The following is a 14,699-nucleotide window of genomic DNA, read 5'->3' on the forward strand; positions in this document are numbered from 1 at the left end:
TTAGTGCTGATATTTTTTTTTTTGTATGCAACAAAGGACAACTTACAGAATATATTAAGTACTAAACTGAAGATTTTTGCACTTCCAAAACGGAAGCCCTAAGTGCAAAAAGAAGTACTTAACATTTTCTGTAAGTTGTCCTTTGTTACATGCAAATAAAAATATCAGCACTACATAACTTCTGTGAGAAACTGGGAATCTAAACCCCCATCTCTCAGTGGGAAAGCAATGCTGGAATCTCTGCCAGTGTCGCATTCAAGCAAAGGGAGTTATTAACTTTCTATTGATGGTGCAAAACTTTGAATTGGCTAAAAACACCCCCAAACTAACAAGGATGTTTTTGCATGCACTTTATCACTGTGTATATGTGTTCAGAATAAAAAAGGAAGGGAGACATACAATTTAAATCTAATTTCCTCCACACAAAGAAAAGCAAATTATGGGGCATTAAAGCTCTGATATGATCTTTAAAACTGGCAAAAAAGGTGAACCTGCAATGACTTGGCTAGGCTGATAACTGTGTAGTTAACATTCAACAAAGGAAGTTCACAGTTGTAATTTTGAAACAGTTTTTTTTGAGGGAGGAAGGCATATATGACTTCCGGTCAATTGTTATAGTTATCCTTGCATTTTAAAGGAAGGCAAATAATCAGAAAAAATGGTTTTCGTAATGTTGCTGTAAATAAGACAAAGTGGAAATGGAGTCACCTACTTAACAGGGTTTTGTTACAGTGGATTTTAAGAATGTCTGCCATGTAATACAGGTGCAGAAATACTGTGATGGAAGCACAAATGTTTCCAGGGATATGTAAAGAATTTCTGTGGTCTGTAGCCATACAACAAAATGGAATTGCATATGAATTAGAATACTATATTACATTATATTTTATAATAAATACATTTAAAAAGTGTTTTTTAAATTTCCATTATATGCACATATTAATTGTCCCATCATAACTCAGGTGCTCAGTGCCAGTCAACTAATTTCTGTATAGTGCTTTGTTCTGCTTCCTCAAGTGCCTTTTTTTTTGTCCGAATCACAAGATTATTTTTTAAAAAAATCATAACAATTGTTGAACAAAATGGAGGAAAAATCTTTAATTCTGTTAATGTGACTTTTTAAATTTGGTACAAAAACCCTCACAGAACAATCTGGAAAATGAGATTGGCAAAAACTGGTGGGGTAGAACTCATTTTGACAAAAGCTGTTGTATTTTATGAATGAAGGGCTGGGTGAGGTATTAGAGGTGAAATACTCAGTAGCAAAGATCCTGGTTAGGAGTAGAGTGGAATTTACAATGAGATATAAACACATAGAGTGTTTTTCAGTATAAATTTTAAAAGTAAAATAATAGAATTAGTAACCTGGTCTAGTGGAAGGTGTTCCTCCCATTGTAGGGAGGAATGATGATTCCCCACATATGGAATAGATGATCTTCAGGGTCCTTTCAAACCCAAACCATTCTATGATTCCGTTCATAAATGTGTCTTGAAACAATTCAGATATTTCATTACAGCAGTGTAATTTTTGCAATTGCTCGCTGAAACAAGTGAAGTAAACTTTATAAAACTGCTGCATTGTGACAGAATATACTTGATACTGTTATTTTAAAAATGAACAAGATATTCTCACAATCAGATCTTAGATGCTGGCTAGGACCTAGATATCTGCAAACAGAATAATGATAATTCTGTTGGAATAGTATAATAAAAAATTGTGTCTTATCTCTGGCATTTTAAGGTAACTTTTTATTTGGAAGCATTGACCTCAATTTCTATTTATTCTTTAAGAATTTCAATATTGAGTGATTACGGTTTTTGGCTACTAGTTTCCCGTTAAATAGGCATGAAGTGTGTGTTTAAGCACATTCATGATGATTTCCTATGCTTGTATTTCGTTCATGTTCCAGCCATAACTCTGCATTCCAGGCCCATCTGGCTGTCATTGTCAAGATCCACCTTAATTTACTGACCCCAATCGGCTGTCAGTTTTAGATAACTTCTTCAATTGTCATTTCTTGTTCCTGTATAAATTCGGTTTTATTTGGAAGTTTAGAGTAAAAATGGATAGCAGCTTAGTCTTGTTCATATCTCGTTGGTCTTTTTGAACTGGAAACAAGATAAGTAGCCATTAAATGAAAGGTAGTTTGACAAAATCAACTCTTATCTTGATGCCAATTTGTGAAAAGATAAGGTTTATTGTAATGAGTTTGAAAGTGTAGGCTTGAAGAAGGAGTTGCATTTACACGTTACTTCCTCAATATGTGATTTTTTTTCTGAAATGTCTATTAAAATATTACTTTATTAGTTATGGGGGAAATATTTTTGTTATGGTGATATTATTTTAGCAGCGCAGACATAACTCATACTGACATTAATGGAAGTTATGCATGCATGTTAACATTAAAATGCAGCATGTGCTCAAATCCATCATTTTGTCTAATTGTCTTGTTGCTTTGTGCTCTTTCTATCTCTGAGCATAGGAAAAAAATCAATGAACTTTTTATTTTTTTAGTAAGTGATACTTTCAAAAAATCCGTATTGCAGAGTGTGACAAAAGCCGTGGTAATGTTTGTTTAAAAAAATGTATTTATCATCCATAGAAATATTTCAGTTGGCCTGAACTTTAAATATGATAGTTAGAAATATATCCTAAGACTACTTTTTCCAGACATTGTTTTTGTTTTCTGAGAGTCCACAAGTAGGAGCACAGCCTCCTGAGAACTTCACAAGGTTTGCCTAGAAAAGCTTATTCATTTTGTAACATGAAGAGCTTGAGGGTAGGAGAAGTTTCAGCGCTGTGATGTGGTGGAGGTTTGTCAGATGTTTCAGAAATGCCATATTTATGGAGCATACTTTCATGACCACATTGCTTTCATACAGATCTCCTTTCCTATGTGGTGGTTCCTTCCAAAACTCATAAACCTGCTTGTAACAAAATTAGGTAGCTGTATAGATAGATAAATGAGTATTTACATAATGTTAAAATTGCTTTATATAGATATATAAATGTGAAATAAATGCCTGCCCTCATGGAAAGTGGGTTTTGCATCATGGGACAGATAGTCTTTTTAGAAATGGTCAAAATTATTTTCTCTTTGGAGGACATAAAGTTTGACCTGGAGAGCCAAAAATCATAAAAGCAAGTCTAATGGCATGTGGTGGAAAAGATATAAAAATGATTGTCACTCTTTTTGTAAGTTCAAGTTTTAAATTATATTCATTTTGTCTTCAAGTGCAGCCTCTAAAGTTAGAAAGAAAACACAAAACTCCAGCACCCAAGTTCCCTCCTAACTTTGCTATCAAAATTTAGTGTTTTCTTGGTTGATAATGTTTAAATTGACTTTCTGTGATGTTTGCTCTATTTATTGTTTAAATACAATAGAATCAAATACAAATGTTAGAAAATACTTCATTGTGGTTTTTCATTAATTCGATGATCTTTCAGTGACTTAGTTCCATGTGACAAACACTGCACTTAGCGAGTGAGATGTGATTAATCCCCCAAAAGACTGAACTTCATGTTTTGACCTGAAGATCTGACAAGTCTTAATTTTTGAAATTTAGTTGTTAATTACTGAGTATTTCCTCTGTTAACTCAGCATACTCAGCGCTCTGAAGCTTTCAGAGTATCCTGAATTAAATTCTTGCCAAGAGTTTGAAAGGCAATTTCCTTGCCTTTAATAGAGTTCAATGCCATCACCTGTGGGTATTGCTAAACCAGTTTTGTTGGAAGTGACTTTGCCCTGAAATTCGCTCCAAATTTCCATAAGCAAATATATTTTCCCTCATGTGGAATAAATCAGATACTTAGTAATGAAGCATTAAAGATCTCCTAAGAAAAACCCAGCTACTAGTTATTTTATTCAGTAAGAAAACTAGAACATTGCTGTCCAAAAAAAGATATTTTAAATTAGATTTTGCAGTAAACTTTCTTACAGTGACAGTATAAAATTAAACATCCCTCTCTTTGTTTAAGTACAGTCACCATTTTTCCACTGAAAATAATAAATTAATATTGCTTATCTTTGCTTTTAAGTAGGTTTATTCATTTAACAGCACCTGTGTATAGTCAGGGATGAGATAGCTATGGGAAGAAGGGAATAAAATGTTTTTTCCACCAAGCATTTAGTCCCAGCAGCTGCCTCTCATGCAGAAGTGTTGGACACACCGTGCCCTTTGCCTGCTGGGTCAGGGGCTCCGCTGCCCTGCCAGACAAGGAAAGGGCACTTGGATTTGCCACTAGATGCCAGTCTTGGGTGCAAGACCATGGTCTGGAGCTGTTTGGTTCGACAAACTGAGGAAGGGCAGCTCCATGGGGTGAGGAGGAAGCTTGTGCTGTTGGGAGGAGAATGTGCTTTGTCCTCTTGTCCGTCACCTGGTGTGACTGGCGCCCTTCTGCCTTGCAGAGCAAGAGCTTTGGGTGTGGAGAAGCGTACAAATGACTTCAAATGGACTTTTCAGGATATTGCAGAGGGGAAGAGGGACTTTGAATGGATTCTGGAAGTCAGAGGTCACAGCCTAAGGGAAAGACTAAAATGTAAAACTAAATAGTCAGAATTTGTATGGAAGCCCAAATGCTTTATGAAGTACCAGGGGCAGAAGTATAAGAAAGTTTACCATTCATCTGGTTTTCTGCAGATATAGCCCTTTTTTCCATCTATAAAGTTTACTGGAGTAGAATTTGGGGATTTCACATCCCTATAGCAGCTCTGACAAGAGCTGCTGGGTGTCCAGAGAATCTATCTAGATATGTTTCCAGCACCTGGACAAATCAGCTCATGTCCCTGCCTTACATTATCCTATTAACATTTCCATCCATCACCATCTGAAACAGACACCTGGGGAGGGAACTCAACGTGTTTGCCTTTATTTACATCCTAGTTGCTCAACCCTAAGAGGTTCTGACACTCGTAGGATGGTAGTGGTTTCTTCCTCGTTGCTGTGGGTGAAAAGTGCTTCTGAAATCTGTGTGTGAGTAGTAAATCCAATGCATCTGGAATGTTTCAGAGTAATTATGTATGCAATTCACCTGTTCAGGGCAAGCACAGGCCAGAGGCATGACACTTCTTGACAGGAAAATCCCTGATGAAATTTCAGGGTCTCTATTTGCATGTAGTCATGAAGTTAATTTCCTTTTTTTTTTTTGGTTCTTCCATATAGCATGAAGAACGAGGAAAGGCGTATAGTAAGGTAGGAGAAATTGGCAAAGTGATTTAGGGTTGGAACTGCTGTTTGAAATATGTGGAACTCACTTTTTAAAACCACTTAAAAGGATGGTTTCCCTACAGACCCATTTGCTTTCTGTGTTACAGGCAGGGCTTTCCCCTGCACCCATCTTTTCAGCAGGAAGGGAGATAATCAGTTCTCTTCCCTGTGCTGGAACCTGAGGTGTTTCACCGAAAGGTGTGGGCAAAGTTGCTTAGTTTATGCTCCTTTTTAAATGCTGATATATTCTAAAAACAGCCAGCATCTACCTTGGCAATAGTTCTAGGCTGAATGAGCAGTAGTGGATACATGACATTAAATGAGTATCTTTGAAATTTAGGCAAACACAACAAAATTTCTTGTATTGTTAATAAAGTATATTTTGAAAGAAGAACATTTTTTTTTCTACTTTTCCAGCTGTATTTTGGCTTATATTTGGAGAAGAATATCTATGATAATTTTTCTAATGTGAATTCTTTAACATGTTTATTCAATAAGTTTATTCAATAAGTTAGATAACAGAACAGTGTATAAATAGCTATAAAGGAAAGATAATTTTCAGGAAGAAAGTTTTTTTTAAATAATTTTATTAGAAAGATTATTTTGACTTGTTTAAACTGTGGTAATGTACACTATAAGCATGTTCAGATAGCAAGTTGATAGTCTCAAAAATTGTATTATTTAAAATGCAGAACAGTAGACTTTTTTAGTAACCTGTGGACTGCTTCAATTTAATTGCAGGATTCATGCTGAGAGTGTAGAGAGTCATATCCCAAGTTAAATACAAACAAAACAGCGGGATGTTGATACAACTGTGACTTCCATAGGAAGTAGTTAGAATGGTAATGTGGTCTCCTAACTTGGGTGGAAAGTCTCTTGTGACTGTTTTTACCCAACAGACCTGTAACACAGCATGCCTTGACTAACATTTTTGACACCAACTTGCAAACACCATAAAGATTAGAGAAGGCCAAATGAAGGCTTTGTCCTCTGGAACAGAAGCTTTCTTGACTAAAATGAAAAGATGTTTTTCTATTGTAAACAACGGAGGGGCACTAAGCAATAAAATGTTTCTGTGAGGATAGAATGAGCGAGCTGTTTACTTGTCACAGTGCTTCTCTTAAAGACATCTGAGTGCCACCAAGTTCCTACTGACTTGAGAATCTCCTATGTTCAGACTAAAGGATAACATACTTTGATTTTTTTTTCTATAAGACTCATAATGTTTGAAATTTCATCAGCATGGGAAGCAAATTTCTTTTCTTCATTTTGTTCTTTTTAAGGTCATAATTTACTTTCAAAATAAGTTGTCACCTGCTATTGAAGGTTAGCAAGATCATTTTAGGGTTTCTACAAACTGTGGTATGAGAGACTGTGTTTTGCCTACTTTTATATCAATATGCAAGTAAAGGAAGTTGGATCCTCCCCCATTGTTTCTTGTCCCCTTTAGACAGTGGGAGAGGGCAGTGGCATCCTTTTCTATGTGTTTCCAGGGAGACAGTGCCTCTCTGCTATGGAAAGGTAGCAGGGCTTATGTCACAGAGCCACCATCTGAAGGCAAATCAGGAGTTCAAACAGACAATGCATATTATGGTTATAATGATTAAGCATACTTTTCTGAGCTAGAAAACAATCTGACTTGTTTCCTTCATTTCCTAAGGGTTTTGTCTCTAGTTGTACAATTGGTCTCTCGGGTTCCTTGGATCCACATGATTTGAGGCACCTGGCAGGCAGAAAGAGAATTTGATGCTCATTCCACTCTGTATCCTAGGAGTGCACTTTGCTTTTTGTTTTTTACCCATTTTGGAACCTTGGCTCAATGGAAAAATAACGGTCAGCGCTCCAGCAAATATTTTATGTTGGAAATTCTACAATACTTTTCAGGGGTTTAGTGCTTTCCCTAGGACCTGAATAGTAGAGAGATCAAGGGGATCCTGCAGCTGCTTTATGAGGGAGAGACTTAAAACACTTTGGACTCTGGGGAGGGTAAGGCAGGGGGAGGATATGTTTGAAGTATCAGAAAGGAAAGCATAAACTCAATGGAGAGTTTAGCCAGATCTCCCAGTGTGAGGAGTATTAGGCACTTGCTGAATTTAATCAGTGATCGATTTGAAGGGCAGAAGTGCTCCTTTCTGGACTGGTTGTTTGGTGACCTTCTAGAACTCGCTTCCCCAGAGACATCAGCTCAGACATCTTTCCAAAAGGAGTTAGACAAATTCATAGACAAGAGCAGGCTCTTCATGGACTTCTTTATATTCTTTGGCTGTTCTTGACCTGTGTTCCTAATACTTTTTTTCTATCTGCAGTATCAGCTTTTTCCTCCCACATTGCTCACTTTCACTGGAACACACGTAGAGATAAGTTGACTTTTTACCCCTTTCTAATTTTATTTATTTTTTTAAGAACTGGTTATATTAAGTCCACTAATAAAATATGGAAAAATCAATGGCTGCATTTTGAATGGCCTTTTGTGTCTTCTGTTGCCATATAGTGTATAAGTGGATTTACAAGATGATGTCAGTGACAAAATGATTGTTTTAAAGTGCAGGTTAAAAGTGAGATATGACAGTTACATCACATTCTGTAGTGATTTAACCCCTTAGAAGACAGGCAAGATTAACAGTGTTTTAGGTTTACGGGTGTTTCAAACTGCTTGGTGGATGTGGAGATCCAGAGTACTCTAGGCCTTCTGTAATGTGAATGAAAATTTGAAGAAACAATTGCAGTTGAAAATCATTGCCTTTACTTCTCCCATTATTTCCTTTTCCCTTTAAAATAAATCTCTTTAAATTGAAATGCTTTTCTGATTATCTATGTATAAGTATGTTAGGGGTTACATTTTTAAAAGGAAGCTTGTTATTTTTATCTGAATTTAAATTACTGAGCAGTTTAGCAATCTTAGCTTCTAGATAAAGAAGAAAAAGTGAATAAGCTATCTACTAAGTATTAAACACTTTTTGTCTGCTTTCTATTGCACAACTTCTTTATTTGCAATGTTAGAAAATATAAGGAATAGAAAAGATTATACCCTGCAATTAGTGATCTTGACAAAACTGTATATACTTTGTTTTATACTTACCTTAAAAATTATCTTCTTAGGTAAAAAATTAATCATGGTAATAATTATTAGATAGGATGGCATTTGTTTTGAAGTACAGCGAGCATGGGAAGGTAGAGGCCTCCACCTCTGATAATACACACAAGAGAGCAAATGGCTCAAAAGTCAGAAAGGAAGGAGTAGGAGGCTGAAAGTGAAAAAAAAAAAAAAGGAAGAAAAATTTAGGCCTCTGTTTCATGGATTTTTTTTTAAAGCTGTCTGAATTACACCCTTGTCTACTGAAACCCTCTTAGTGTAATTCCCATTGGCCTCTGTGACACCTAGGGCAGTGCTGATCAACTGCAGGCTCCCATATTCCTAACCTCGGCCAGCTCATTCTAGCAGATGTTTCTGCATTTTAAAACTCAGAATATGATGGGTCAGGGTTTTGCCTTTTTTTTTTTTTTTTTTTTTTTTTTTTTTTTTTTTTTTTTTTTCCTTTTTCCAGTGGCAAATCTTGCATACTTGAGACTCAGGCCATGCAATTCAATGATAGGAATTATGAGCTGAAGGTGTCCCCAGTGGGATAATGCTGACCTTAATTTAAACTCAGATCTTTGAAGATGGAGAACCAAAGAAATTTTGAAGGCTTGGATCATTTAAACTGAACTGGTGGATTAGTCTTTAATATTGTATAAAAATACGAAATATAAAATGTGCTTAGAAATGCATGTTTTCTGTTAGAAGGAAAATGTCTTATAAAGTCAGAAGAGAACAGAGTCAGAAGCATTCAAACAGGAGTTTTCTTAGCTGCAGAAGGGAAAGGTTTGATTAGCTTTCTCTGCCTTCCCATTACTGTTGAGGTGCTGTGAAGTAAATCCACCGCTACCTTCTTCCTGTGCTTCCTTAGTCCTCCCTGTGCCCCCAACAAAACAAGTTCTTCTCTCTGTGCTGTGGAAAAACACATGTAAATTCCCATTCCTTAGTTCCCTCTAGTTGTGTTCTCTTGTGTAGTAAGGTGTGAGGTGTGCTTGAAGTTTTGTGCTCTCCCGTCCAAGAGGGTTCACTGACGGTTCTCTACTGTGCCTTCTCTTGTGCTTTGTAAAGTGTGAGCTCACAGGGCAGTGTTTCTGCCTGCAAGGTCATAGTAACATTTACTCTTTTATTTAACTTACGTAGTGACACCTGTAAAAATTTATCTTCCTAGAGATCTATGCCTCTATCTTGAAATGAGCAAAAACGTTTGCCTTTTGGAGGAGGAGACACACTGGTGGTGGTGGTGTTTGTGAACTGTGTCTAGATTACTGACTGTGACCCCAACAAGACTGAGCCATCCCCTTTCCTAATACAGAGCCAGGTATAATGGCTTCCCATTCATCATAACTATAATAAACAAGATAATAATAAAAACATGCATGACGTTATGACTGTCAGTGCTATCTGAACAATGTGAATACAGAAACATTGCAGCAAAAAGAGAATTCTTCAAATACGATTGGTAAAATATGACACAGCACACAAAAATGTGCTAAAGCACTGCCTTTTCAAGGAACAACGCCACTCCTTTCAATGCTGTGTTGCTGTTTAGCAGAGACTAACAGGTCATGAATTATGTGATGACAGTGGAAATCAGGATGAGCTCATCTCAATTTTCTCTGATTGTGAACAAAGCTGGCTGAGTGCACACTGTTGTGCAATGTACCAGGGTATCTCAGCAAAGAAAACCTCTATTTAAGAAAGTACATTATATAAGTCTGTGCTAAGTCCTATAGTCAAGCTGTTTTTTTCAGCATAAACATCACCTTAAAAAGACACCTTGGCTTGCTTCCTTTGGGTAAAGTGGCTTTGACTGAATAGACAAACTTTTCAAGGTGAAACGAAAGCTGGGTGACAGAACAAACTCACACAGAATAGTGAAAGATTTTATGGTTGTTGGTAAATAGAAATGTTACTTTTGTAGAGGAGCTTGTGTAATTTCAGGAGGAGTACTTTGCTTACTGTGTCACATTTTAGTACTAAAAGTTATTGAGGGATGCAAGTGAAAGGTTTAATATATTTTTTCCCCTCATATTTAATAATGGTTTTCTCAAAACCCATCCAGTTTCAGTTTTGTAAATGTGCAGATACTGAAGGGGAAATGGTGATTTATTGCCTTAGATTAGAAATGTAAAATAGTTTTTTGTGGTTAAACTCTTCCCATTTTCTAACTACTCCTGCCTCAAACATGTAGTTTATCATTGTTACATTCAGCTCTGACCAAAATTAGGCCACACAGGACTCTGATGATGACCACATTGCTAAAATAATTTTCATTGTGATGGATTATTCTTCTCTGCTTCCCAACAAACTGCTTGCATAGTTTGAAAACCAGCTTCCATGATTCTCATCTTGTAGGTGGGAGGGTGAAATGTGGGCTGATCTAACAAAGAGAGACATTAAACGTGCTACTTTGCTCTTTTGGTTTCTCACCTCCTTGACTTTATTATGATTAGGGAACAGAGATAGGTACATAGTAGAAAATGTCAAGGGAAGGGGTTTTTTTGTGTGAGAGGACTTTGTGGTAGTTACGGTCACCTGTCTGCATGCTATGGCAAACTGTGCCCCAGGGGCTGCTTAAGTGCAGTTGATACAGAGAGCTTTTAAACTAAAAGGAACATTTACCCCCACTCTAAAAGCCCCAAAAATATAGAATTCTCTCATTTTGTAAACTGGAATATTTTTAATGAGCTGGACAACTTTGTCCAGCCCTTGGTGACTACCTTGAGAAGTTCCTTGTGTGGTCAGTAAACAAAGGTTAGAGCAACTGGTGTTGGTGAGGAGCTGGTTTTGGGACTATTCAGGACTATTGTGAAATTCAGTAGCAAAAAGCAGGGATTATTATGTAACACCTAGAAGCCCAAGAAGCAGGGTAGATCATCATCTAACATCCAGCACCTCGTAGCAGAGTGGAAAATGTTCTGAGATTCATGAGCTTAAAATAAAAGTATTTTCACCTAATGAAAAATGTTTAAACATGCAGCAGGCATGAAACAAACTTGGCTGCTTTCTAGTTTTGTTTTGGGTGCCCCTTACCCTCTGTGCCCACCTGGATTATTTTGTCGACAGCTGACAGAAAACTGCTGACATGAAACCAGTGTTCCTGGGTTTTGTGTCTGCTCATCCCACCCAGGTACCCACTGCTCTCTTTTTAAAAGTACTACAAGGATCCAATCGGGAAGGAAATTTACCTACAGGATTTTCACAATTCTATTAAGAAACAGAATTTATAATTTTTTCTCCCAGAATTATCTTCCTTCGACACTTCAATATTATGATGCTTTGTTTAGCCTAATGTAGGTTTTTGGTAGAAACTAGTCTAAAAATGGTTCTAATTAGCAGATGAGTTTAGGAAATCCCTCCTGTAATTCAGCAACTAAATGAATAGGGGATATCGATAATTAGACAAGCAGGTTCCACTAAAGGCTAGTGTAACTATTACCTCATTGGTACAAGTTTCCATTTTCAAATAAACCCTTTATTGAATTTAAATATGCATTTGACGAAGGACTAGCTGAACTTATGTGAAATTGGCGTCGTGAAATTACACTGCCTTTATTGATACTGACTAGCTTTATAAATGTTTATCTTAATTATGTTTTATTGTGATTAAAAAAGATGGCAGATACTCTGCCATTTTTGTAAAGTGAGCTGTTGGAGCTTTTTTTGTTCGAGGGGGGGGTCGGGTGTGGAGAATAGTCCAGCTCCAGAGAGGAGGCCCCTCACAGGCCATATGAATCCACTTACATGTAAATTGCTTGTCTATACGAATTAAGGTGAAGGTTATGAAAGAACTGCATTTCTGTGTTTATTGTGGGATTTTTGACAGTCTCTTTCCTCTTTCAAGTAAATTTGGCTTAAGTCCACAGTCAGTACAGTTTTAAGTAAACTCCTCTTTTGTTACACGAACAAGGTTATAACATCACCGAGGCAGATTTCCAGCTGCATGAATTGAGGCCTGAGCATGCAGACTGAGGGGCTAATTAAAACCTGAGGGCGAGCGAGTTAAACTACCAGCTAAAATTGGATAAAAGGCTAATTGTCCATACCAACATAGTGCGTGCTTCTAAATATCTGTGAAATAAAGATAAATATTCCTGGTCTTTTAATTCCTTTTTAAATCCTCAGATTCAGATTGTATTTTAGGACATAACAAAAATCAAGAGAAAGTAAATAGAAGGCCAAAGAATTATTTCCCAGATACAGTTTTATTTTTCTTATTAATTGCAAAAGGGAATCTTTTTGAAGACTGCAGTAATTTTCTGACTTTCTTTACAGTTCAGGAAGCATTTTTTGTGTAGGAAGTATGATCCTCACTGTGTGATACAGTATATCAGAATGGACTGGTCGGTGCTTTGTCAAAATTTGGCATATCTCTTTTTCCTTCCTCCTTTTTTTTTTTTTTTTATTATTGAGAGTGGAGTTACATACCTTTGGTGACCCTCAAGAAGATGACATAGAGTCAGGCAAGATGATACATTACCACAGAGTTAAAAAAACAGAATGGGTTGTAATGGCAGCTTGTACTGAGCTAAATGAATTTTGAAGGCCCATTTGTTATTCATTAGGAGAAGCAGAGCAGATACTGTTCTGCCTTCATAGGGAGCCTTTAAACTTAAGGTCATTTTACACTAGTACCCTTGTGGCATGGACAGCATTTAATACATTTTTAACAGCTTTTACATTTCCATGGTTCGCAGCAGTGCTTGTTGAATCATTTCTCTAATGAAGGTGTTTTAAAGTAGTTTAGAGTTACTTTGTGGGGGGGGGAGTGGGGGGAGGAAAAACAGAAAAAAAAAAATAATTAGGTTGATGAAGTGACTTTATATACTAAAGAGCTAAGCAGGCAGAACGTATTTCTGTAAAGTAATGAATGCTGATTCCCCCTGCTACAGAAGTACAGCCCTGGGGAACTGTGCTTTTTTGTTGTTGTTGATTTTGTTTGGAGAGGGCTTTTTTAAAAATGTAACTAGAATTAAAGTTGGTTTTTTTCACAGTGGTCATTCCTTTGGGGAAGGAAGGTCTGAGGATTAAAATTTAGGATTTTTTTTTTGAGCTGTTTCTGAGTTGCTCAAGAGTCTGATGGAGAACATTCAACATTTTGGCTTTTTTTTGGGGAAAGTGTGCATAATGTCTATCATAACCCTTGATAAGGGCACCTAAGGAACCCATCATAAAATGAACGTGGAGTGGAGGGTAGAATTTTACTGATCAAAATAAATGTTGATTATTTCATTGCCTCTCAAATGGTTCAGTGGTGCTGTGGAAAGTCAAAGCAGAAAGGTAGGTACCAATATCAAACAATCTGAGAATAATTTTTTCAAAAGTGCTGAACAATTCTAAAATTTTATTAACCTAATGAATGATTTGTAACTCTAAAGAAAGTCTTAATAAACCCAACTAAAGGAAGTAATCATTTCACAAGCTCACATTTTATTTTAGGTAATAACCTTTCATATGTACTACCTTCTAATTATGTTGTGGCTTTAGGTGTCAAGAGCCAGTGACTTTATTTCTGTTCAAAATATTAGAACACAGTGAACTGAATTTCAAGAATTGTTTACAAATAAACTTAATTAGGAAAATGCTAATTTCAGTGTAAGATGGTTTTTCTTCCTGAAACCTGTCCATCCTTTATTTTCTTTAGATTAGCAGCGTTCATTCTTTGTTTCATTGCAGATGGTTTTCACCACAGTTTTAAAATTGATTTTACTGTTTTGTGAGGACAAATTCTGACAAAGTGCATGTGGATCACTCTTTTGGAGTAGAACTGGATTTTTTTTCTTAGATTTTGAACAATACATATTTTAACATCTTTAGAAAATAGCAAGCTTTAAATAACATTATCAATGCAACCATGATTGCTTTTATTTAAGAAAAGAGAGAGTATAATGCTAGAAGCTGTAAACTCTAAAATTCTTGTTGTTTGAACTATATATGCTTTCAATAAAAGTAAATTCCTTTAATGTAAGTTTAATGTTCAGTTACAGCAGTATTACTGACTTTTCCTCTATGAGAAATATTTGTCTTCTTTCACCTTTTCACAAGCTCCAGGCAGTCATTGGTAGTTTGTGAATAAAAGCTGTTTTAATGAAAACTTCTTTAATTTCTGTCAGGTTTTACAAGTTCTTCACACTTTTTGAAAGTACAGACTGGCAATATATGTCCATTAAACATATCAAGGGCAGTTTTGTTTGGTCAGAAAATGAACCCCATCACTTCTGTTATTCTAGATTTCTGAAAATGCAGTGGAGGACTGTTAGCATCCTGTGTCCAAGTGATACCCTAAGAAAGGCATAGTGCCACTACTTTCATTTGTAAAAGTATGTAAAGAGAATATAAAGAATTCTGGGAAGGCCAGGCATACTTACCCTAGGAATTCTAAACTGGTATGGATTCCATTTAATTTTTTTTTTTC

At 36.3% G+C, this 14,699-nt stretch overlaps 1 protein-coding gene across 1 annotated transcript in view; it reads left to right on the forward strand.

The window, feature by feature from the left end:
• The window catches only part of ERC2 (ELKS/RAB6-interacting/CAST family member 2), a 425,106-nt gene that overhangs the window by 223,707 nt on the left and 186,700 nt on the right, over positions 1-14,699 (forward strand). The gene's annotated exons all lie outside the window — the stretch shown is intronic.

Source organism: Hirundo rustica, chromosome 12 (genome assembly GCF_015227805.2).
Source record: "Hirundo rustica isolate bHirRus1 chromosome 12, bHirRus1.pri.v3, whole genome shotgun sequence".
NCBI lineage: Eukaryota > Metazoa > Chordata > Aves > Passeriformes > Hirundinidae > Hirundo > Hirundo rustica.